The sequence below is a fragment of the Heloderma suspectum genome, chromosome 4, assembly GCF_057233095.1.
Source record: "Heloderma suspectum isolate Gila_16-S chromosome 4, 16-S_ref, whole genome shotgun sequence".
Taxonomy (NCBI): domain Eukaryota; kingdom Metazoa; phylum Chordata; class Lepidosauria; order Squamata; family Helodermatidae; genus Heloderma; species Heloderma suspectum.
This window is the reverse complement of record NC_139461.1, coordinates 18643264-18669053: the sequence shown is the minus strand read 5'-3', so window position 1 is coordinate 18669053 and position 25790 is coordinate 18643264. Positions and strand designations below refer to the sequence as shown.

At 45.2% G+C, this 25790-nt stretch overlaps 1 protein-coding gene across 1 annotated transcript in view; it reads right to left on the bottom strand.

Annotated features, from left to right (window-relative positions):
• The window catches only part of ST3GAL1 (ST3 beta-galactoside alpha-2,3-sialyltransferase 1), a 171901-nt gene that overhangs the window by 76534 nt on the left and 69577 nt on the right, over window positions 1-25790 (bottom strand). The window contains exon 2 of the mRNA XM_084848765.1: window positions 24936-25009. The gene's annotated coding sequence lies outside the window, so the exon portion shown is untranslated. The remainder of the gene's footprint in view (window positions 1-24935; window positions 25010-25790) is intronic.

The window sequence follows — 25790 nt, the reverse complement described above, 5'->3', positions numbered from 1 at the left end:
CAGGAGGAAAGCCTCCATTTGTGCGACTACCTACCATTTTGCTGCTTCTCAGTGCCCCTTGTGTCTCCCATTTTACACTTTTAAAAACATGTATGTTAATTGCATTCATTTAATTAATTGCAGCCATTAATTGGTTATGTAGCACTCAAACCAGAAAACACAGCATTTTGGAATGGGAATTTGGAACTGACAAGAATATCAACAAAAGAAAGGAGGGAGAGGGGATGCAGATTAATACATCTACCCAGGGCATAGCAATATCTAGTCGTGACTTTGTACAGGAAAGCTGAATAAGGGTAAGAGTGTTTCTCTACGCTGTATTCTTTCCTTGCCTAGTGAAATGCATCCCGTATAAACTGTAGTATCATGATCAACAGACAGTTTCACTTATTTCAGTGGCGCTCAGCCATTCCCATCCAAAAGGAAGACTCTTTTGTGGGCATGCAGTTTTCACTGTTCGCATCCCCCCATCCCGAATATATGCAGTCATTGTGTAAGCGTCCTTCAAATTTGGGTCCAGACAAACCTGGCACATCGCAAACATTAGTATGGCTGTTAGCTGCAGACATGCCATTTTGGCAAAGCAAAAGGAGGTCTTTCGTTTAAAATGAGCCTCTTGGGCATTCTGCTTTGTAAAACGGTATCTCGGCTCCCTTGAACAATGATATATTGGAATGAAATGTGTTACGCATGCTCAGGACACCATTCTACATTTCAAGGCTCAAACCTCATATACAGTTTGATGTGGATCAGGAAGGATGCCAAAACACCGTACGGAGATACCTCTCTTGAGCATCAAGATAAGTCAAAGTAAACTTGAGGTGTACATTTGTAACATCATTCCCTCTATTCCTGATGTTCAGAGGTGTGTGCTTTTGCTTATATAGTTGAAACAGCACCATCCATCCACAAGAGGGAGGTATCATTAGTAGGGATGAACAGACTGTGTAAAATCCATTCTGCCTGCGTTTCGCCATTTGTCAGGCACCTTTTGTTCCGTCATCAGCCTATGAACACAATCAGAATTTTTTTTTGTTTCCAAATTTGCGCATATGTGCATTTGTGCAAATTTGCATGTGCAAAAATGTGAGAATTCCCCCCAAATGCATATTTTCATACTTTAACCTATAGGGGAAATGCACATTTTTGGCCAATTATTTTTTTTTTTTAGAAAAAAATGTGTATTTTTTATGATGAAATTTGTGCAAAATTTGGAAAAGTTAGAAAACTGGTCCGCAAGTCTGTGGAATCCACCCGACGGGGAAGAGCAGGTCTGCTGTGGAATCCGCAGCTTGGATTCATGAAAATCTGAACTCAGAAAAAACCCAAAGTTTGCAGAAGTCCAAAAGTTTTATGAAAAAATATCCTAAGGGAGAGAGAAGCCCCCAAACAGAGCAATGGTAAGGTGGCCAGGTGTCCTACTTTAGAGAGGACAGTCCTCTATTGGAAGATGTCTTCTATCTGGTTTAAAAATAGTTATCACAAGGGAGAGCTCAGGACCCTTGAAGTCACCTACCAACAATTAGCACCTGGAGAGCAGACTGAGCAAGCACACAGGTCACCCTATCAGCAAACTTCCCTCACTCAGGTGACAGTATTTCTCTTTAAATTATTGGATTACTCTTCATAGTTAATTCTAGTAACTATTTCCAAATTTGTATCATTTCCTGTAAATGATCATATGCAAATGTTATGCAAATCAGTCCTCTTTTTTGGTGATGCGTAAGTGCCCATCCTGGGACTGAGCATGGTCAGTGGCCACAGAATGCCAGCTGCCTGTTGCGGGGCGGGGGGAGGAAAACTGGGAGAGAAAGGGACTGGGATGGAATAGATAGAGCAGCCTTCCCCAACCTGGTGCCCCACTCCGCAGACAGATTGTACTACAATTCCCAACATCCCCAGCCAGCATGTGGATGAGGATGATGTGAGCTGTAGTTCAATACATCTGGAGGGCAGCAGGTGGGGCTACGCTGGAACAGAGCATCCTGAACAGGAGCGCTCCAGGATGTAACATTTTGTTGCAGTTTCCACTTGCCATTCTCTGTTTGACTTTGAATACTGTGTACAGTTCTGGTCACTGCATCTAAAAAAAGGGTATTCTAGAGTTGGGAAAAAATGCAGAAAAGGACAACTAAAACAAGCAAGGGCCTAGAGCAACTTCCCTATGACGAAAGGTTACAGCAGCTGGTGTTGCTTAGCTTAAAAAAAGAGGAAAGAAAGGGGGGACATGATAGAGGTGTACAAAATGATGCATGGTGTGGAGAATGTGGATAGGGAGACATTTTTCTCCCTCTCTCATCATACTAGAACCAGAGCCATCCCATGAAACTGATTGGTGGGAGATTCAGGACAGATAAAAGGAAGGACTTCTTCACATAGTGCAGAGTTATACTGTGGAATTCGCTTTCAAAAAATGTAGTGATGGCCTCGAATCTGGATGGCTATAAAAGTGGGTTGGACAAATTCCTGGAGGATAAGACCATCGATGGCTCCTAGTCCTGATGGCTCTTTGCTACCTCCAGTGTCAGAGGCAGTATGCCTGTGTACACCAGTTGCTGGGGAACATGGGCGGGAGGGTGCTGTCTCACTCCTGTCCTGCTTGTGGGCTTCCTGTGGGCAGCTGGTTGGCCACTGTGTGAGCAGAATGCTGGACTAGATAGACCTTGGTCTGATCTAGCAGGGCTCTTCTTATGTTCTTAATTTCAAATATCTGCTCTGCACACTCATGTTCTGAAGAGACAGGAAAGCAGCAGGACCAATGGTTACACAATATCCTTCTTGATGTCACAATGACACTTGTTTGGCAAATGCAACCCATTCCTGTGGCCCTGTGCAATATAACCCTATCTACCGTGAAGTGAGGCCTTTTAAACACAGAGGGGAGGAGGTGTTCGTTTTTTACTTCTGCTAAAATATCTTTCTATACATTTCTCCTCTACTGCCAGCTCCATTTTGCTTCTGTTTGCAGGCCTCCAGAGGTTTAGATTCTGGCCTTGCCAATCTCACTTGAATCCTTTGTGGTTTATTGGGAAATCGCAAAGTTCATGGGAAACTCTGTTGCCAGTACTAGATGCTGTACAGCACATGGCTGCAGCTGGATGAAATAACCCTTATCACAAACAGTCTGTCAACTGCCGTAGGGCTCAGCCAAGGATATGATTCTTTGCATTAGTGCCTCAAAATTCATGGATGGAAGCAGGGCAAAAAAGGGGACTGAAATCAATGGGTCCATGTCAGCATGGTAGGGTGAAAACATCCAAAAGAATCATGAAAGGGCTTCTAAGGTGGTTGCAGCATTTTCTCTTCCTTTGGGGGAGTGGGAGAGGAACTGCCTCTTTACTGGGAGTTGGTTCTATGGTGGCCATAAGCCCTCTCTTACAGAGAACAGTCCTGTTTCAGGGACTGCAGAGGACCATCCTCTCTTTGAAGGCATCTTCTGTTTGAAGGGCTGTCCTGTTTAGTTCCAGCTTAAAGACGAAAAACCGTAAGAACAGTTGACTATCAACAGTTAGCACCTGAACAGCAGACTGAATGGGCAGGCACACTGGCAGGGCTGACATCAAGGGTTGGCACGATTGGGCTACTGCCCAAGGCCCACGACTTAGCAGGGGCCCACTGACAAGAGCCCCCTGGACTTGCTCCTCCTCTTGACCATTGAAACCTGCTGGTTCATCTGCCTGTCCCTGATGGTGGCCCAGACAACGGTGGTGGTGAGAAGGAGCAGCAGCAGATGCCACTGCCCAGTTGCTCCCTGGCTCTCAGCCTGCCAAGCAAGCAAGTGGCGGCCAAGATGAGAAAGAGGAGGAGGAGCAAGGGCAGCTGGTGACCATGGTGGTGAGAAGGTGGACCGAAGGAGGAGGCTCATTGGGGGTGTCTTGGCCAAGGGCACTCCGAGATCCGGAACTGGCATGCTCCCAGGTCCCCGTGTCACAGTCTCCCACATTATCGTGAGATGCACTCTATTTCTATTTAAGGTACACTAATTTTTCTGCAATTTGCAGCTGCACATATAAATCAGCATATGAAAATTCCATGCTAATTGCTGCCGTTTTTGTCCTCTTCTTTTGGTGATGCATTTCCTCCTCTTTGGCGGCCCCCTCTGGTGGGGCCAGCAATGGAACTCATTTAATGGCTGCCCTTTTGTATCGCAAGTCAAGGTGGCTATCTCAGGGAGCCAATTGGGGGGTGTCATGAAAGGGCAACAAACGGTTAGTTATTTAATTGATTGCTGTTGTACGTTGACTTCAAAGAAAGAGGAGCTCCTGAGATTTTCTGCCTCAACCATAGGGTGGCCATGTGTTCTACTTGACAGAGTGCAGTCCTCCATTGGAAGGGCTGTCCAGTCCAACTCTACTTTAAAGATAAAGAACCCTAAGAAAGGAGTACAGGGGCCTTGAAGTTGCCCACGAACAGTTAGCACCTGGACAGGAAACTGGAGAGGCAGGTGCCCAGGCCACCTGGTCACAGTCTTCCCCACTAGGGTGAAACATATTGTATTTCTATTTAAATTATAGTAATGCTTGCTAAATGTGCATCTATACATACACATTGGCACATGCACATTTCATGCAAATCCATGCCCTCTTTTTTTGTGATGCGTTTCCCCTTCTTTGCTGATTTGTAAGTGTCACCCCTTCTCTGGTACCAAAAAATTCCTGGAGGAAAAGGCTATCAAGGGCTACTAGTCTTGATGGCTCTGTGCTACCTCCAGTACCAGAGGCAGTGAGCCTATGTACACCAGTTGCTGGGGAACATGGGTGGGAGGGTGCTGTTGCGCTCATGCCTCACTTGTGGGTCCCTGGTCGACAGCTGGTTGGCCACTGTGTGAACAGAATGCTGGACTAGATGGACCCTTGGTCTGATCCAGCAGGGCTCATTTTTTTGTTCTTAATAACTTTGTGAGCCTTGGGCACTATGCACCTTGGCTGGGGGTGTGGGGATGAGAACAAGGACATTAATTGTGGTCCTCTTCCAGGCAGCAAAATGTCTTGGGCTGGCCCTGATCTGTCTTCTTGCTCTTTGGAAAGGGCTGTGGCACATTTATGGTGCTATAGAAACAAACTGCAAGAGGCAACAGCTCAGACACATAAGCCTTTGAGGAACCTGAGCTGGCGTCAATTCTAAAATAAACCCTTCCCTTTCAGTTCACAATACAAGGAAATGTCCCCAAACAAAAATTCTTCATGCCACAGAGAATTCCTTTGGTGTTCCATTAGCATCCCCTTTTATTCCACTTTGGGAGGAGGAACTTCAGCTGGCATCACACCTCTGCTGGTTGAGTTGAAGCGGAGGTGACAGAAATGGCGGCGTGTTTCCTTTGCCGAGCAAAAGACGTTTATTCTGTGACAGCATTCCGTTAAGTGGGCTTTTATTTCCAGCCATGCTAAATGAACAAAGCCAGCATTTCAAGCTTATCTCTTGGCACTGCTTCGTGCAGTGAGAAGAGTGAAGGGAGAAAATCTGAACACCTAGCCAACTTCTGCAACAACGGGCATTTTGAGTTTTCTAGGGAAAGTGGAGCTCAATCGACTTGGATGGCACCCTATGTGAACCAAGGGCAAGCTCTGGAACATTTCCCAGAATCCCCTGCAATGTGGGTAAATTGATGTGGAAAGACTTTCCTGAAGGGAGGAAACTTTTTGTTTCAAAGGGTACATGTGTGAAATAAACAACAGTCCAAGCTGAACAAGATACTTAGCTCAGAAAATTCCTCTGGAAGCCCAGGCAGAGAATAACAGAGAGAATGTTGGGAACTTTTAGAAGCTGTTTCTCTCTTGCAGAATAAACCACAGGAACCATCCCTGCTTTTGGACATCAGCCAGGATGTTACCTTATGATCCCAGATCTGTAGCGCCATTTAATAAATTAACTCATCTCGCTGAGCGGCTGAAGTTTTAATTTCTCCTCCCACACAGACGTCTTTATTTTATTTTTTTTAATAAAGAAAAAAAAGGGGGGGTCGTTCACCAAGCCAGCAAGCCAGCTGGCTTGTGCAGATTCTGTTGAGTGCAGAGAGAGATTTTCCCAAAATAAATGTTTTAATAAGAGTAATGGTAAAAAGCCACTTGGAAGATTCCAGACGCACCTCGTAAAAGAAAATGATAAGGATTACGTTGAATCAGCCAGAAATAAAATGTTTTGTATCTGATTGTGTCATTCCACCAGCAGGAGGGGACTGCTGCTGGTGGAATTTCCCCCTGCACACCTCATGATTTCCCCCTGCACATCCCATGTCCCTCAAAATCTACTCCAGGGGGTTGGGGACCCTCCAGACCATATTTGAGGGTGCAGAGGGGAAGAGAGGATGGGGAAATCCCATTATATGAGGATTGGATCCAACTCAAAGTACATCATCATAATCATCACCACCTTTCTATACTGCCCCATAGCCGAAGCTCTCTGGATGGTTTAGAAGAAGCAACAGACATTTGTGCTGGGGTGGGGAACAGAGTGGGGCCATGAACATTAGCCCCACTGCTAATGTCCCTATCCCCATGGGTGGAACCTTCAGACTTTTTCACATTCAGTGCAAAGTCTGAAGGGGGCTTCTAAGATTGTTTGGCTGAACATGCTTAGCAACCTCCCCCTGATCAGGGTTCCTGAACAAAGTTCCCAGTCACAGGGGAGGCTTCCCAGCCAAATGTGGTTAGGAACTCTCTTCAGATCTTCCTGCTCAACATGGGAAGGTCGGAAGTGGAGTGGGGTCAACACATGCATGTATGCTGGGGGTGGGGTGGGTTGGAGCTGATGCATACAGCCCCAAGTCCCCTACACAGTTTACACTCTCGCATGTTGGGCTGAATGCCTGTATAGGGCTAAAGTTCTCCTTAAGAACATAAGACGAGCTCTGCTGGATTAGACCAAGGGTCCATCTAGTCCAGCATTCTGTTCACACAGTGGCCAACCAACTGTTGACCAGGAACCCACAAGCAGGGCATGAGTGCAACAGCATCCTCCCACCCATGTTCCCAAAGCAACTGGTGTACATAGGCTCACTGCCTCTGATACTGGAGGCAGCACATAGCCATCAGGACTAGCAACCACTGATAGCCTTTTCCTCCAGGAATTTGTCCAACCCTCTTTTAAAGCCATCCAAATTGATTGCCATCACTACATCCTGTGGTAGTGAATTCCATAGTTTAACTATGCGCCGTGTGAAGAAGTCCTTCCTTTGATCTGTCCAGAATTTCCCACCAATCCGCTTCATAGGATGACCACAGGTTCTAGTATTTTGAGAGGGGGAGAAAAATGTCTCCCTATCCACATTCTCCACACCATGCATATAATTTTGTAGACCTCTGTCATGTCTCCCCTTACCCTCCCTTTTTCCAAGCTAAACAATCCCAGCTGTTGTAACCTTCTCTCATAGAGGAGATGCTCCAGCCCCTTGATCATTTTAGTTGCCCCTTTCTGCACTTTTTCCAGCTCCACAATATCGTTTTTTAGGTGTGGTGACCAGAACTGCACACAGTATTCCAAGTGTGGCTACACCATAGATTTGTATGTGCTACATGAATTATGAGATGGGCAAAACAATTGCATCTGCCTCCATAATCCATCCAGACTCTGCACTGATGGCTATATTAAAGCACAAATAGGTGATTACGTGGGTCTGTATAGGCTGTGGTCTGAACCACAGTGGCAGTGGGGGCATGAGGAGAAGAGGGCAGGGAAGGACATACTGGGGACAGTTGTCACTGTGTAGATCATAGAATAGTAGGGTTGGAAGGGGCCTACAAGGCCATCAAGTCCAAACCCCCTAGATCAAAGAGGGCATAGTGTCTGCCCCTCAAAAGGGGTAGACTCCTCCACCAAATCACTATGAATGACAATACCTGGCCCAACACGTACTTTAGTGCTAGGGACATGCTATTTTTCCCCTAACCAAAATGCTCAGGGTGATCTTGAGATGGAGAATGAAACCAGGGAGGCATCCTAACAAGCATCGTAGTAACAGGTGACTTCAATTACCATCACATAGACTGAATAAAGGCATGTTCTGCTAACAACAAAGAGATACAGTTTCCCGATGCCTAAACAACTGTAGGGATGTACAAAAGTCACTTACCTGAACCCGAAAGTTGATCCGCGGTGGGGGGGATGCGCTCCGTCCCTCCCCCCGAAATTCTGGCCGGGGGGGAGGCGCCCCGTCCCTCCCGCCGCGAATCCTGTCCTGCCGGGACACAAATGGCGGTGGCCGTAGCCGCCTCTGTTTGCGTCCCTGCAGTCAGCCGTGATAGGCTACGTAAATCTTTACGTAGCCTATCACGGCTGAGTGTGTGTGGGGGGAAAAACCCCGCGCGTACGCAAATGGCGGCACCATGGGCGCCGCCATTTGCGTTCCTTATTTTGGCACGTGTAGTCTACGTAAACATTTACGTAGACTACGGTGAAAATAAGGGGAACGCTATTTGCGTTCCCCTTATTTTCGCCGTAGTCTACGTAAATGTTTACGTAGTCTACGTAAACATTTACGTAGACTACGGTGAAAATAAGGGGAACGCTATTTGCGTTCCCCTTATTTTCGCCGTAGTCTACGTAAATGTTTACGTAGACTACACGTGCCAAAATAAGGAACGCAAATGGCGGCACCCATGGGTGCCGCCATTTGCGTACGCGCGGGGTTTTCCCCCCCACTCAGCCGTGATAGGCTACGTAAAGATTTACGTAGCCTATCATGGTATTTTTAAAAAATTTAGCCGTGATGGGCTATGTAAATCTTTACGTAGCCTATCACGGGTTTGTTTGTTTTTTTAACTTGGAAATGGCGGCGGCGGCAGCCGGTCGGAAGACCGGCCGCCACAGCTGCCACCGCCAAACCGCCGCCGAGCTGCCGCCAGGGACATTCGCACAAGGTAAGTCCCGTCCCGGGGGGGCGGGGGGGGCAGACCGTTTCTCCACCAATTTCGGGGGGCCGAATGCGCTGACATTCGGCCTCCCCAAGATTCGTGGAGAAATTCTCTGACATCCCTAAACAACTGTGCCCTAGCACAGTGGCCATGGAACCGACCAGAGGGGAGCTGACGCTGGATTTAATCCAAAGCGGTGCCTGCGACCTAGTGCACTATGTAAGTGTTGTTGAATTGATTGGAAGCAGTGATCACAGTGCTATCAGATTTAATTTGTATGTAAGTGGAACATTGCCAACGAAATCTAACAAAGTCACATTTGACTTCAAAAAAGGAAACTTCAAAAAAGGAAATGGGCGATTGAAAAAAAGGAAGTTGAAAAGGAAAGTTAAGAGTGTCAAATCTCTCCAGAATGCATGGGGGATTGCTCAAAACCACAGTAATAGAAGCACAGTATTAATGTATACTGCAGGTCAGGGAAGGTACTATCAAGTCCAAGAGATTATCGGTGTGGTTAACAAGCAGTGTCAAGGAACCTATTATAGAGAAAGAAGGCTTCCTCCAGCAATAGAAATCTTGCCCAAATGAAAAAAAGGAAGGAACACAAATTTGAAAAGAAGAAATCCAAGCAGATAATGAGGGAAGCAAAAAAGGGTTTTATTTATTTATTTATTAAAAGATTTTAAACTGCTCTTCATCAAAAGGTATCAGGGTGGGGTACAAAACAAGACAGACAAGGAGCATATAACAACAATATTAAGACCACCAATAACAAGTTCTTTAAACACATCAAGAACAGGGAACCAGCTAGGGTGGCAGTTGAACCACTGGGTGACTTGGGAGTTAAAGGAGTGCTAAAGGAGGACAAGGAGATTGCAGAGAAACTGAATGAATTCTTTTCATCTGTTTTCGCCTTGAAAGTTGTAGGGTAGATACCAGTGCCTGAACTGATGTTTTCAGGAAGGGAGTCTGAAGAACTGAGGCAAATAGTGGTGACAACAGATGAAGTTTTAGATCTTAATCACAAATTGAAAACAAACAAACCACTATGCCCTGATGGTATCAATCCAACAGATTTTAAAGAACTCAAATATGAAATCACTGATCTAACAAAAATATGTAACTTGTCCCTAATAGAGGACTGGAAAGTAGCCCATGAAATGCCAATTTTAAAAATGGATCCATGGATCCATAAAATTACAGATCAATTAGCCTGTTTCCAGTAAATTGGTGGAAAACGTTTTTAAAGATAAAATTATTAAGCATATACAAAGACAAGTACTGCTGAAGAAGAATCAACATGGGTTCTGACAAGGTAAGGCCTGTCTCATGAAGTTTTTAGAGTTCTTCAAGAGTGTTATCAAGCATGTGGCTAGGAGTGATCTGGTAGACACTGTTTACTTGGACTTTCAATTCAAAAGGCTTTTGATGAAGTCCCTCACTAAACACTCCTGAGCAAATTTAGCTGTCATGGGATAACAGAAGAAGTCCTTTTATGGTTTGATAACTGGGAAAAGAACAGAAAACACAGAGTTGGAATAAGTGGGCAGTACTCACAATGGAGGGATGTAAACAGTGGGATCCCCCAATAATTGGTATCGTGCTTTTTAACTTAGGGGTAAACAGTGAGGTGGCCAAGTTTGGTTATCAGTTTCTTTAGGGTGGTTGAAACAAAAAGAGACTGTGAAGAGCTCCAGAAAGATCTTGCCAAATTGAAGGAATGGGCATTAAAATGGCAAATGCTGTTTAGTTTAAGCAAATGTAAACTGATGCACATTGGGGCAACCCCCCCCCCCAACTTCAAATATATGCTGATGAGGTCTGAGCTGGTGGCAACTGTCTAGGAAAGAGATGTTGGGGTTGTGGTGGACAGCTCCATGTAAATGTCAAATTCCATGCTGGGGTTTATTAGGAAAGAAACCAAAATTAAAATTGCCGAGATCATGATGCCTTTATACAAATTTTGGTGCAACCTGAACTTGGAGTACAGTGCACAGTTCTGGTCACTGAGCCACAAAAAGGACATTGTAGAGCTGGAAAAGGTGCAGAAAAGGGCAACTAAAATGATCAAGGGGCTGGAGCATCACCCCTATGAGGAAAGGTGACAATATTTGGGACAGTTTAGCTTAGAAATACTTCACTTGCTGATTCCCGCACATTATGTTTCTGGCTTAGGAAAAGGCAAGACCATAGGGGATTGACAGGTCATCAGTTGGCTTCCAGCATGGGCATCATCTATCAGGATCCAGTCATGAATTTAAACCAGGGGTGCACAACCTGTTTTTCCCACAGCCCAGCTGATTAGCTAGGCTATGTGTATATGTGAAGGGGGGGGCACTGTTTCCTGGCTTCCAAGATCACTGTTTATCCACTGTTAGTAGTGGCAGAGAAATAGTCTTGGAGTTGACCACGAGGGGATGGGAGAGGTTTTACCTCTGTCACACGCCCCCCCCCCCCAGTTTTCAGTGGGCAGGGAAGGGAGATGTGTGTGTGGGTGTGTGGGTGTGTGTGCGCGTGCACTTGCGTGTGTGTGTGTGTGTGAGGAAGAGTTTGTGTGTGAGCACATGCGTATGTATGGCCCCACACACACATGCATGGTCCCTCCTCCCCAGCCAACACTGGATACAGGCCGAAAAGGTTATGTACCTCTGCTTCAAGCCATCAACCCTGACCCTGGATTACAGAAATCGGAGATGGGCAGGGCGGAGGGGTTAAAGCAGTTGAGCTTTTCTGGGAATTTCCATCCACCTACCAATAACTGTTTCCTTAACTTCCTCCTTCTCTCCACTTCCAGAACTTCCCAGATGTGTTAGAAAGTTCCCCCCATAGTCCGTTTTATGGAGGATTTCGAAGTTGTAGATAGAATTAGATGATTTCAAAGTTGCAGGCAAACCAAGTCACCAGTGAGCTGCACTGTGACTTAGGTTCATACAAGCTGCGCACATACAGAGCACAGTTCCACATTTATTATGGGCTGGATCCAAAGAACTGGGCAATTGGTTCTAGAAACCCAAGGCAGCTTCGAACTCGTGTTCTCTAACAGCAGGTTGCCAAGCCACATGGCAAACTTCTTCCGAAACCGAGGGCAGTTTCAAAAGCGCTTTAGAGAATGAAAAAATCAAAAAGCCCCCCTGGGCATGCCCAAAGTAGTTCACTTGATCCATCAGTGACTTCTCTCTTGCATTAGAAATCTAGCAGTTTGATCTTTCTACTGAGATCAAAGATTTGGAATCTGCAATCTTTTTTGTGTAAAAAGTTAAATATTGCAATTTTGAACTCTATCTCATGTGAGCAATGGGGATTCCTCATTGAAAAATGAAATCCCTAATCAGCAGTTGCTGGAGGGTGGAGGAAGAGGGCCGAGGCCTCCACTGAATTTCCCAGAAATGTCCTGCTTGACAAGTCTCATAACCACAGACACCACTCCCTCCATACCGGGGGGTTGAACCTCATGGCCAGGGACCAAATCCAGCTCTCCTGGGGTCCCAACCTGACTCTCTGAAATTCTCCAGATGGCCACGCCCCTTTCCCTTGGCCCCATCCCTTTCCCTCAACTGCCCGTCATTTGCTGGTCTCCCAGCTTTTGTATGTTTTCTCCCCATTCTAAAGGGTGGAAATGCCTCTCCTAAGGCTTAGTTCCTGGCAGTAAGAGCTTTAAGAGAAAATACATGGGAATTTTGGCTATTTTGGCCCAGCCCCATTTGCCTTCGGCCCCCACCCACCACTGGAATGTGGCCCCCGAGAACTTCTCCAAAACTCTATTTGGTCCTTGGGCTGAAAGAGGTTCAACAGCCATTTGCACAGGATCTTTCCCCAGAAATACAGGGAGTATTTGTAAAAGGGCAACTCCCTGGAACAGGAAGATGGCTGCTGGCACGCGTCCCGAGTGTCCAGGTAAGGAACTGGGGCTAGGTGGCGGCGGTGCGGCTGGGTTTCTGGATCACTCGGAAGCACCGCTGAAGCACTTTGGAGTGACTCAACCCGCTTTGTGCTGCTTCGTGTCCTCTCCACCTCACCTCAGAAGCGCCCTGAAGCGGCCTGCTTCAGCTTGGAACTGGGGCTTCAGGCCAAAGTGGTGTACAGCCCAACTTTTAGAAAGTCTTAAGCTGTAGCTCCACCTAAGCTCTACTTGTATATTTGCAAGTGAATCAAATGTTACAAGTGCCATTAAGTGTCTAGGGATCTCACCCTCCTAGGATACTAGTCCTGATGGCTGTGTGCTACCTCCAGTACCAGAGGCAGTGAGCCTGTGTACACCAGTTGCTGGGGAACATGGGTGGGAGGGTGCTGTTGCGCTCATGCCCTGCTTGTGGGTTCCCAGTCAGCAGCTGGTTGGCCACTGTGTGAACAGAATGCTGGACTAGATGGACCCCTGGCCTGATCCAGCAGGGCTCTTCTTATGTTCTTAAGGTGGCCACTTACATATTGCCAAAAAAGAGGAAGCGCATCACCACAAAAGCGGACATAGATTTGCATAAAATCTGCATATACTAATTCATAGGGATAGATGCAAATTTAGAAAGAACTCATATAAAGAGAAATACAGTAATCTCCCACCATAGTGGGGACAACTGTGATAAGGTGACCTGTTTGCCTGTTTGCTTTGCTTTCCAGGTGCAAACTGTGGATGAGGAACTTCAAAGTCTGCTCTCCTTTTTATGGTTCTGTAGCAGCCATATCAGGGGTCAGACTAAGTAGCCTCATGCAGTCTCATGCTTCATGTTCTTGCTGAGCTCTTTCTCCCTTGAATATATTGTTGTAAGCTAACGAGACACAGGAATTCCTTATCTTGTCAAAGGTCATACAGTTGTATATCTTGTTCTCTGCTGTTCTCTTCTGTTCTCTCCTTATCATGGCTACCCTATAACCCAGTTCTTGTATTATAAACAATAGTGCTAAGAGAAAAAATGTTGAGGATTGCAACCCCATGCGGGAGGGGGAGGAGGAGCCATTTCATATATGTCACAATGTCTATAAAACCAATGTGCTAATGTAAATCGGGGCTTCTGGCTCTTTGGAAACGATTCCAGCCTTAAGCCCGCGCGTTAAATAAAGAATCTCTTTTTCCTTCACTCCGTGGTCTCTCTGACTCTGGGTTCTGCAACATAAATGGTGCCGTGACTCGGATGTGGCAGGCTCTGAGCCAGACAGGTGGCAGTTGCCTGCTCTTGATCACCGCACCGGGAAGACGAGCTCGGCGCATGCCTCCCTTTCTTGGCGCCACCGACCTTTTTGTCGAGTGAATGGGAGAAAGCCTGCACCGGGATCGCCCAAACGGCAGCGAGCAGCAAGAGAACCTTGGGAAGCGGAGGAAGGAACTTGAGCCCTGCCTGTATCGCAGCTGCAATTGAGTTGAAACCCACATTGGAAGCCTTCAGGAGAAAGGCAAGTATATGGGAAAAAGAGGGCCCCGCCTTTAGGGAGAAAGGCCACTGGGCAGAAAAAAAGAGGGCCCCACCTTATGAAGAAGGTCAGTGTTGGTGGTATACGTATACAAAAGAACCTACTCCTTGCGGGTAGAAGGGGGGCCTGATCACACCCCCGAGTGGGCGCCAGTACCTAGCACGCCAGTACTCAGTAGGAAGCTGAGGAAGCTGGGGAAGCCGTTTTCCGCTCTGGTAAAAAGTGGGAAAAGTGGGTGGCAGGGACATATGGATGTAGTGGAGAGATTGATGATTGTGTGAGTGGCTACTGCGGTTTCTGAAGCATACCGTTGACCGTCCGGGTGCCCAGGCCAGTAGCAAAGTGCGTGGTGTGAAAAATCCTCTTGTGTCGGCCAGTGAGACCCCTTACTCACTGACCAATTCCCATTCCCTAATTGTGTCTGTCTTCAATTTAGGAGGGAGGCTATGGGTGGTGGGGGAAGCAAACCTTGCACCCCCTTGAGATGTATGTCAAACAAAGAAGGAAAAAGGTTTTTTTAAAAAGATTCAGAATAAAGAGAGAAAACGGCAAAAAGCTCAAGGTCGAGCTGAGAGGAAAAAAAAACAAGATCTGAGGCTGTTAATTAGAAAAATGTTGCAGGACAGTCTGGCTTTTAACAAAGCGTGGGAGCGTGAGAGTGTAAGGCCAAAGAAGTAGCTGTTAGCCTAGCGCGCCGAGAGAGGGGGGGCAGGAAAATTGCCCACAACGTTCTGAGTTGTGCAACATCATCACCTCGCCTAATTGAGATGAAATCCCTAAGAAATGGAAACTGAAAATGAAGACCCAGAAGATGAAGGCAAAATAGAAAATAAAGGTGAAGAATCAGCCCCCAGAGCACAGGCTAGACCCCTCTTCGAGTGAAAAGTGTGCCATAAGACTGTCCCAAAGCAGAATAAAGTGGAAAGACCACGTTGAAGATCTCTGTCAAGGTAACCGTGTTTAGCTTTGAACTGTGTTAAAATTGCATAGAGCCTGTAGCTACTGACCATCAGCTATATGATTTCTGAAGAGCGTAACCATTAAGCTTTTGCCGTGGGATTCCCTGCAATGAAGAAATCTCACTGATTTGAGTGTCCAGTGTTACACTGCCTAAGTGTGTGTGCTAAAGAGACCGAGAAACCAGACAGCATGTTCCTGGCCAAGCCAAAATCACGCTACTTCCATGCTCCTGAAAGCTGCAATAAACTGTGTAAGCTGGGAGACCCAACCTGATTGAGAAGAAAAGAAGATATTGGAGCAACTGTCTTGAAAAACAATGAGATCTGTGTAGCTGGCTGGCTGACGCTGTCAGTGATGTTACAACTTTAAATTAAGACTGTTTTCCTGTTTGAGACCCCAGCGAAGAAAGCTGACCCGAGTTATTTGTTGCCCGTGCCAAAGCAAGAATTTGGTGGCCCTGTACCTCATCGTGTCCTGTTTTGAGCTTGAGATTTACAAATACAAACAAACTGAGAAGCCTGCCTTTGAAGTCCTGCAAATCACCCCACCGCCTCCCCGAAGATTAATGGCTGCCTGAAAAATGCAAGTATAAAGCGATGCCCATCACCCCCCAGCGTCCTGAGTTTCGGCACTCAGTGTTTCAGTGCTTTCGTGTACCAGGTTAGAAGAAAAAAAAAAAAAAGAGTAAGTTTTTAAAATGTCTGTGAGAGAACCTGACAGAAGTAAAATAAAATTTACAGAGGAGTTGCCCAGGTTAAAGTGTCATGGCTAGAGAGCTGAGCTGTGCCGCTCTGTTTAGACAGAAGCCTTGCTAAAAAGTTAAAGGCCCTTGTCTGTCAGAAGGGGTGTAGGGCCACACTTTCCCTTTTTAAACTGATGCAAAAGTAGAGAGCCTTTGCTGGAAACATCTCATCTTCATTGCCCAGAGCCTTCCCTGTTTGCCTCCATCATTGTCTGGGCTTTTTAGAGACACTCTGCACATGAACTAAAATTTTAAATTGTCAAAGACTTGCCATGGACAGTGCTGTGAAGCTTTTGATGAACTCTCATCGCTGTGGACCGTGTGTCTGTGTTTGTCGTCAGCTCAGTGTACAGCAGGCTGAGTTTGATCTGTGACTTTTAAATTTCCTTCTGCCAGAACTCATGCAGCATAGAGTTGCTGATGCAAAAATGGTGACCTAGAACTCTTTGCGTGTGTGGGTATGCCCGTCCCTTGATTTTAATGAGCCCTGAGCTTTCAGCCAGAAGAGCAGTATAATTGCTGGATCTGCTCCATCATGCCTTACCATGCAAAAAGTGTTTTCCATTCATTGTGTTAAATTGCAGAAAAAGTTTGTTGTGTATATTTTATGATTTCTTAAATATCATAAAATATATGTGATATTTGCAGATTAGTGTTAGTTGCAACTCCAAATAATACTAAGTGTGGTTCCCAATGGATGACAAGGAAAGAAAGACAAAAGCAAGTAGAAAAGAAGGAATAGAGAAAGTAGCAGACAGATAGAGAAGAGAGGAAAAAAAAAAAAAAGAAAAGGCAAGAGGCAAAGAAAAAACATTTATAAAAAAGAAGCGTGGCCATAGTTGCCCCCAGGGTAAATTAAAAGCAGCTGATTGTGCCTGGAGCTTATTACCTGGGGTAAAGTAGCCACAATAATGTAATAGTTCTTTAAGATGAAAAAAAATGTAACTAGAAGGAGAAGAAGAGCCTATCCCAAATGTGTGTCATTGAGACTAGTGTAAGGCAGAAAAGTTTAAGTAAGTTTAACTTAAAAAAGACAAATAAAGGGACAAGGCTGGTGCATGGAGCAGAAAGTTTTGTGTAAAAAGTTTGAAACATGATCTGCAATACAGGCAGATCAGCAAAGAAAGAGAAAGCAAAAGAAAGAGAAAAAATTTGTCTTCCCATACTAATAAATAAAAGTGTTATCAAGCACTCTGAGAAGCAAAATTGTTTACAGGAAGCTGTGCCTGAGAACCAAACACTTCTAGCCTATGCTGAAAATGCTTGCTAGTGTTGTGCTGCCTCATGGGTAACATGTATGGTATAAAACCCATTTAGCCCAATAGCTCGTGGTTCAGAGAAGCTGTCTGATCCAACCATTAAGTACGCCTGTGTGCTGTAAGTTACCCAATAAAGTCTCCTTGTAAATAAATCTCCCCCCCGCTGGAATCCCAAAACACAAGTTGGGCTAGAGCGCCTCACCCAGTATCAAACCCTGCTGTTAAAAGCCATGAAAGCAGGTATGAAGAAGTCAGTTAATATGACCAAAGTGTCTAAAGTGCTGCAAGGTGCCACCGAGGCCCCAGAGCGTACTTGGAGCATCTTTCAAATGCCTATCGCCAGTACACCCCCCTCGACCCAGAGGCCCAAGAAGACGTAAACGAAAAAAAAAAAGAAGAAGACCCGGCAGAGGCAAAAGATTCTTAAAAAAAGAACCAGTGTGCCCAGTGTGGACAAGATGGACATTAGTGGCATGAATGCCCAAATAAAATAAATCAAATACACAAAGGAAAAAACCAAAGAGGCCAGAATGGGCGAAGAGGGAGACAGCTTGAGAGGGGCCGTGATATTGACTGTGAGGGGCCGTGACATTGACTTCATAATTGACACTGGAGCAGCATCAAAAGCAAGCAAACGTTAGCCTTAAACAAAAAGTTCAAACACTGAGCAAAGTTCTTCAAGCCCAGTGTCGCTTTGTCTTAGAAAATAAGCCATTCCCATCACAGAAGTTCATCCTTTCCAACCAAGAGTTAAAGTATGAGTTAAAGAGGGAAAAATAACCCTTTGACTCCCAGATAGAGAGGACTGAAAACTGTCATACTTTCCACCCCCGCAGCTATGAAAGCAGCTAGAGTTAAACCCTAGATACATTGGACACGAGTCAAGAGAGCGAGAGGGGGAGAGTAGACTGTAAACAGAAATCCTGAAAATCCTTTAAAAATCATTCTGAAAAAGCAGTAAGAAGACTCAGGCTAGACCTTACTGTGGACACACCGGGAAACTGTCCCCCTGCGTACGGTCAGACCTGCAACTGGAGAATTGAAGAAGGGGACTAGACCCTACTGCAGCTTGCCAGGTGAATAGCTGCCCAGCGTACGGTCAGATCCCAAAGAAGATCAAACATGCGTATTGTAGTGTTGTAGTGTTAGTAGTGTTGCATTGTGTTTCCTTAATAAGGTGAAAAAGGGGGGTCTGCCCCTGGAAAAAGAAGTTTGTCCCAGTGATTTGCTGATAATTACTGGCTTCACCTGGCTAACATCACGAGAGTAAAACATTTTTGTTTGCCAAGAGGTATACCTGCAAACAGGCTTATTAGCTCTTGCCTAATACCTGTCTGTAGACATCCTGAGAAAATTCAAAAAGATACCATGTTAAAAGTTTATGGTGTAAGTTTAACTTATTCCCAAAATGCTAATTGGGGCGTGGTTGCAAAGATCCTACCCCCTACAGAGTTCACTCTACGCACCCCCATCATTGCTGAAACAAATGCTACGTGTGCACAAATGCTTAATTGTCAAAATTTTTTCCAGAAAATACAAAGCTATCCCTGGCCCCCTTCCACTGTAATAAAATTCAAAACATATCTTTTAATGATGCCCACATACTTTTGCCTCATGGATGGTTTTAGACATGTAATTCCCGCACTTGGTCATTCATTCCTGCCAACTTGTCTGATAACCACCCATGTTGCCTCAGCCGCCAATTGAACTAGTGCCAATTCTTCCCCTGTAGCCCGAGAAAATCCGTCAACGGCAGCCTCGAGCACTCCAACTAACTAAAAATTGTAATAGTCATGTGCAGTTATATTCTGACTCAGAAAAATTGGCCTTAGCAATGTCACTAGTTAGGGTTCCAGGTTTAGCCTTGGCTAATGGTCTAAAGAACAACTGGTTAGCTTGCAGCTTAGCCAAAAGCATAAATGCCACCTCACGAGCATTGTCATTGTTAAATAAAGAGTTGCGTGATCTAAGAGGTGCAGTTCTAGAAAATAGAGCTGGTATAGATTACCTCTTCCTTCTTCATCATTTAAGTTGTGAGACACACCAAAAGCTCTGTTGTTTTAACTTAACTGATAATGGCAATGCTGTAAATAAACAAATCAACAAGCTGCACAATATAGTAGCTAACAAAACAATAAAACAAAACAATTAGCTCAATTAGTTGACCCTTTGGCTTCCAGATCTTAGCTGGCTTAAAAGCATTGTTCATCCTAATTCTACCAGTATTGTTCATAAAAGTTCTGTTATGTCTCTGCGTTCCTTGTCTTATGCGCTGTTTAACCAATCTGTTTTATGTCTCAGCTAGTAAAACTGCTGCCCTCTACGCTCTAATAGCCCAACAAGAGGCTAAGTAATATGTATGTCACAAAAAGCTTTGTATGGTTATCAAAAATGCTATAATTGTAATGAAATTATGCATTTAAGGGGGGAATGTAGCAGCCATATCAGGGGTCAGACTAAGTAGCCTCATGCAGTCTCATGCTTCATGTTCTTGCTGAGCTCTTTCTCCCTTGAATATATTGTTGTAAGCTAACGAGACACAGGAATTCCTTATCTTGTCAAAGGTCATACAGTTGTATATCTTGTTCTCTGCTGTTCTCTTCTGTTCTCTCCTTATCATGGCTACCCTATAACCCAGTTCTTGTATTATAAACAATAGTGCTAAGAGAAAAAATGTTGAGGATTGCAACCCCATGCGGGAGGGGGAGGAGGAGCCATTTCATATATGTCACAATGTCTATAAAACCAATGTGCTAATGTAAATCGGGGCTTCTGGCTCTTTGGAAACGATTCCAGCCTTAAGCCCGCGCGTTAAATAAAGAATCTCTTTTTCCTTCACTCCGTGGTCTCTCTGACTCTGGGTTCTGCAACAGTTCTTCATCTTTACACCAGGCAGTCTTTCCAACAGAGGATGCCTTCAAACAGAGGTCTGTCTTCTGACAGCCTTTCAAAGGAGGAAAGCTTGAAGAAAATGACAGCCCAGCATGAGGCTGCCGTGAAAAGGGCAAATTCCATGTTAGGCATAATTAGGAAGGGAACTGATAATAGAACTGCCAAGATCATACTTCCCCTTATATAAATCTATGGAGCAACCACAGTTAGGATACTGTGTACAGTTCTGATCACTACTGCAGAGTTGAAAAAAGTGTGGAAAAGGGTAACTAAAATGTTCAAGGGGCTGGAGCAACTCTCCTATGAGGAATGGTTACAACATTCGGGACTGTTTAGCTTAGAAAAGGGGTAAGGAAGTCATGACAGCAGCTTACAAAATTATGCATGGTGTGGAGAAAGTGGATGGAGAGACATTTTTCTCCTCTCTCATAATACTAAAACCCAAAGGGTTCATCCCATGAAGCGGATTGGTGGGAGATTCAGGATGGATCAAAGGAAGGACTCTTTCACATAGTGCACAGTTAAACTATGGAATTCACCATCACAAGATGTAGTGATGGCCACCAATTTGGATGGCTTTAAAAGGGGGTTGGACAATTTCATGGAAGAGAAGAAGGCTGTCAATGGCTACTAGTCCTGATGGCTATATGCTTCCTCCAGTATCAGATGCATGATGCATCTGTATACCAGTTGCTGGGGAACATGGGTGGGAGGGTGCTATTGTACTCATGTCCTCTGTGTGGGTTTCCTATGGGCAGCTGTTTGGCCACTGTGTGGACAGAATGTATTATTATTATTATTATTATTATTATTATTATATTTATACCCCGCCTTTTTCCCAGTACTGGGACACAAGGCGGCTTACAAAAATTAAAACATATACAATTAAAACATATGAAAATATACAAAGGTTAAAATATAAATTAAACAATATAATTAAAATTATATTAAAACATTAAAACAGCATTTTAAAACAGCATTTTAGCAGCTTACCCCCAGGTGCCAACTATGTCCCAAAGGCCTGCTGGAGCAAGAATGTGTTAGTCTGCCTCCGGAAACACATCAAGGAGGGAGCCATCCTAGCCTCCCTGGGAAGGGTGTTCTACAGCTCTGGGTCAGCCACTGAGAAGGCCTTCTCCTGGGTTCCCACCAAACGTGCCAGTGACAGTGGTGGGACTGAGAGAAGGGCCTCCCCAGAAGATCTCAGGACATGGGCAAGTTCATAAAGGAGGATACGGTCTTTCAGATAACCTGGACCAGAGCCGTATAGGGCTTTATAGCCAGCACTTTGAATTGTGCCCGGAAACAGACTGGAAGCCAGTGAAGCTGTTTTAACAAGGGAGTTGTATGCTCCCTGTAACCAGCCCCAGTCAACAGTCTGGCAGCAGCTCTTTGAACCAACTGCAGTTTCCGAACACTCTTCATAGGCAGTCCCACGTAGAGCATGTTGCAGTAATCCAAACGGGATGCAACTAAGGCATGTGTCACTGTGGCCAGATCAGACATCTCCAGGAACGGGCACAGTTGGTGCACTAGTTTTAACTGTGCAAAAGCACTCCTGGCCACTGCTGAAACCTGAGCATCCAGGCTTAGGGCAGAATCCAGGAGCACCCCCAGACTGCAAACCTGAGTCTTCAGGGGGAGTGTCACCCCATCTAGCACAGGCTGAATCCCTGTTCCCTGATCTGCCTTTTGACTGACCAGGAGCACCTCTGTCTTGTCTGGATTAAGTTTCAATTTGTTCTCCCTCATCCAGTCTGTTACTGATGCCAAACACTGGTTAAGGACAGAAACAGCTTCCTTGGAATCTGGTGGAAAGGAGTAATAGAGCTGGGCGTCATCAGCATATTGGTGGCACCAAACTCCAAAACTCCGGACAACCTCTCCCAGCGGTTTCATGTAGATATTAAATAGCATGGGGGACAGAACAGAACCCTGAGGGACCCTGCAAGCTAATGGCCATGGAGTTGAGCAGGCATCCCCCAACACCACCTTCTGAGTCCATCCCGCTAGGAAGGAATGGAGCCACTGTAAAACAGTACCCCAAAGTCCCATCCCAGCGAGGCATCCCAGATGAATACCATGGTTGATGGTATCAAAAGCCGCTGAAAGGTCCAGCAGAACTAACAGGGACACCTCCCCCTGTCCAGTTCCCAGCATAGGACATCCACCAAGGCGACCAAAGCTGTCTCCATCCCATACCCAGGCCTGGAACCAGATTGAAATGGATCAAGATAATCCGTTTCATCCACGAACCCCTGGAGCTGGGAGGTCACCACACGCTCTAATACCTTGCCCCAAAATGGTACTTTAGAGACTGGATGATAGTTATCTAGTATGGTGGAATTCAGGGAAGGCTTCTTCAACAGAGGTCTCACAACTACCTCTTTTAAGCACAATGGAACAATACCTTGTTCCAAAGAGGCATTAACCACTCCCGTTATCCACTCAGCCAGTCTTCCTCTGGCATCTTTAATAAACCAGGAGGGGCAAGAATCCAGCATACATGTGATGGCTCTCACCGCTCCAAGGATCCTGTCCACGTCCTTGGGCTGCACAAATGGAAAAGAATCCATCAACACTGAACAAGCAGGGGCCATCTAGAATGTTGTACTAGATGGACCTTTGGTCTGAACCAGCAACACTTTTCTTATGTTCTTATGACACATGGCCACCCTACACCTTCCTCCCAAAGGAAACAAACCCAGGTAACTCTGAATAGCCTCACTGCTCTGGGAAGTAGAGAGTGTGTAACAATATATTATCTCATTCTGAATGGGATGTTTACCTCCCTTTCTTCAGTATGTTCACATTGTTACCGTTTCTAAAGCATTTATCAGTCTGTGGCATGAAGAGAAGCCAAGGCCCATGCGCTCACTGAAAATTGCTATTGTTCATCACAAGACTGCTCCAGTGTTAGTGCCTCCAGGGGACCAATTTCACGTTGTGCAGCCCACGTCAATGTCAAAGCAGCAATACATACTAGGGTGGGGTGTTTCCAATCACAGGAAGCCTACCACATGTTCTTCCCCAATTAGGACTCTTACATTATAGACAGTGAGAGTATATAGGCCTGGCCTAGATGGACCTTTGGTCAAGATCCGTATATGGGGCTGAATATATGGGGGCCAATATATGGGGTCAAATATATGAGGCCAAATATATGGGGCCAGAGTTGCTAAAAGTCTCAAGGTAGATATCCATTCCACCCCACCACCCCCCGAATCAAAAGTCCTATGGGTTTTTTTATTTTCAAAAACACACACTGATTTCAACAGCCTCTTTTCTATACACACACACACGGTGTGTGATGAACCTCAAATGCAATGCTACAGTATGGCAGTCCTTGATTGTTTCTGTGCTTAAGAATCCTTTTGCAAATCCAGACTCTTGCAAACTGGTGTGAACAACCAGCAATTATTTATGTATGCATTTGTTTGCTTGCTTGCTTGCCTTTGCTGCACAAAGGGAAAACAAAAGTCTGGCTTGTGGGCATATATATTGCAGAATATGAAACATGGTGTGTGTATAGCATGCCCAATCTGTCCAAAGGGAATAGTGATGATATAACATGCAGGGCGTCTGCAAAGGTAAAGAGAGAAGTATGGCATAGCATTAGGGGCATCATAAAAATGCACAGTCCTGAACTACCACTGTTTGGATAATGAGATTTATTTGTTTGTTTGTTTGATTGATTAGCCGTCCATCTGGCTGGCTACCTGGCCACTCTAGGTGGCATACAATACTAATAACAAATTTACATAATCAACTGTATGGCTTGGATGGTCCCAAGTTGTGCAGCCCTGATCTTTTAGAAAAGTATGAGAATTCTGTTTTAGGTGTTAAATCTTGATGGATTTTACTGGTTTGGCCCTGGCAGATTTTATTCCATTTCCTTCCATTGGCATCGACTCGATCTGTAGCAAGTTGATCCAATACATGGATTTCAGATTTTTTAAAATGGTGGTGGCAATTTGCGCAAATGGGAGCATGTGGTTTTTGTTGTTGTTAAAATGGGGGGAAACCATGCAAAAACTGGGAAACCACCAAACAATGCAAGGTGGGTCCCCCTCCCCAATTGACTTGAGAAGCAGGGAAGTGCAGGATGAAATTGACAAGTCATAGAATCATAGAAAGGAGAGGGTTGGAAGGGGCCTACAAGACCATCGAGTCCAACATCCTGCTCAATGCAGGAATCCAAGGAATCCAAGTCAGACCATCACCCCTTGCTCAGTGCAGGAATCCAAGCCAAAGCAAGACCTTTGACAAGCACAGAATATGGCTCTCCTGGGCTAAAGGAAGTAGCGCAGAAGAGGCTGAAACTGACAAGGATATTTACAATGGCAATATGCAGGAGATAGGCAGACTTGCGCAAGACCACCGGTTGGTCTCTCCCTCTCTCCACAATCCCATTTCTGCAATTTTATAGACTTGAAAAATAATATTTTTTAAAAAAACCCATGATCCCGTTTGCGCACATTTAAAGACCCAGAAAATAATTACAAAGAAAACACAATCCCATTTGCACAAATCACAGGACCCGGAAAAAAAGTGTCTATTTATTTAATGGCACAAAAAAATACCAATGTTTCAGGAATAGGGGTGGGGGAATCTACTCCACGCTGCCCCTGCATATCAGAATGGAAATCCTGCAAAATCCCATTGGGCTTAAACAGAATGGACTATTCTTGCACATCCCTATGAACTTTAGGAAAAGCCATGAAGCATCTGTTTGAATGGATCTCTTGCAATGGCAGTGTCACCTGTGTGCATGCATGTGCATGGCCGATGCTTGCCCACAGCACATTTTTTTTCCATCCAGTCACCTACCTTGCAGCATCCAGAAGAGGTAGATTTAAGCTCTTCCCTCTGCTCTGTACATCTTTGCTGAACTCTGATCTATTCTGAAAAACAAAACAAAAACAAATGTCAGATCACCACACGTGTTTGAAATCAATCCTGTTACTGAAAGGTACATGTATAAAATTCAACACACCCTTCGTTTTTTAAAAAATCACTAGAAGCTAGATTAACAGTTTTGTTTGATAACAATGAAATTATGTTGCTTTTGTTAAGTCACATGTTAGTCACACTTAGCACTTAGAGATCACTCTTTTGAGCATCTCAACATGTATTCTCGTAGGAATCCTTTTAATCACACCTGCAGGGTAAAGATCAGTGGTAGAGAACATACATCACGTGCAGGAAGTCCCAGGTTCAATATCTGCCATCTCCAATTAAAAAAAAGAAAAAAGAAAAGAGCAGCTAGCAGGCAAAGGGAGAGAACCCTGCCTGAGACTCCAGAAATCCATTGCCAGTCGAAGCAGACCAGACAGTTTTAGGGGAACTAAAATTGAGTGGGGGCTGGATAACCCCACCCAGCCCTCCATGGGCCAGATTATTTCAGTTCGGGACTTGCAGCTTCCCCCACTGGGGGGAGGGGGGCACAGGGGAGGCAACTGAGATGCCAGGTGGAATGTTCCTCCATCTGCATCACAGCTGGGGCCCCAGCTTTGTCTGCCCCACACCTTTCCCCACGGGGGAAGATGCAGGGTGCATAAAGCTCTTAGTACACTGCTCTCCTTCCCAATTGGGATACTGGGTGGCATGCTAAGGGAATCTCCGCAATTCTCTCTGACCAGTGATTGGAGAGCATAGTGGGGATTCCCCCTAACATGCCACTGA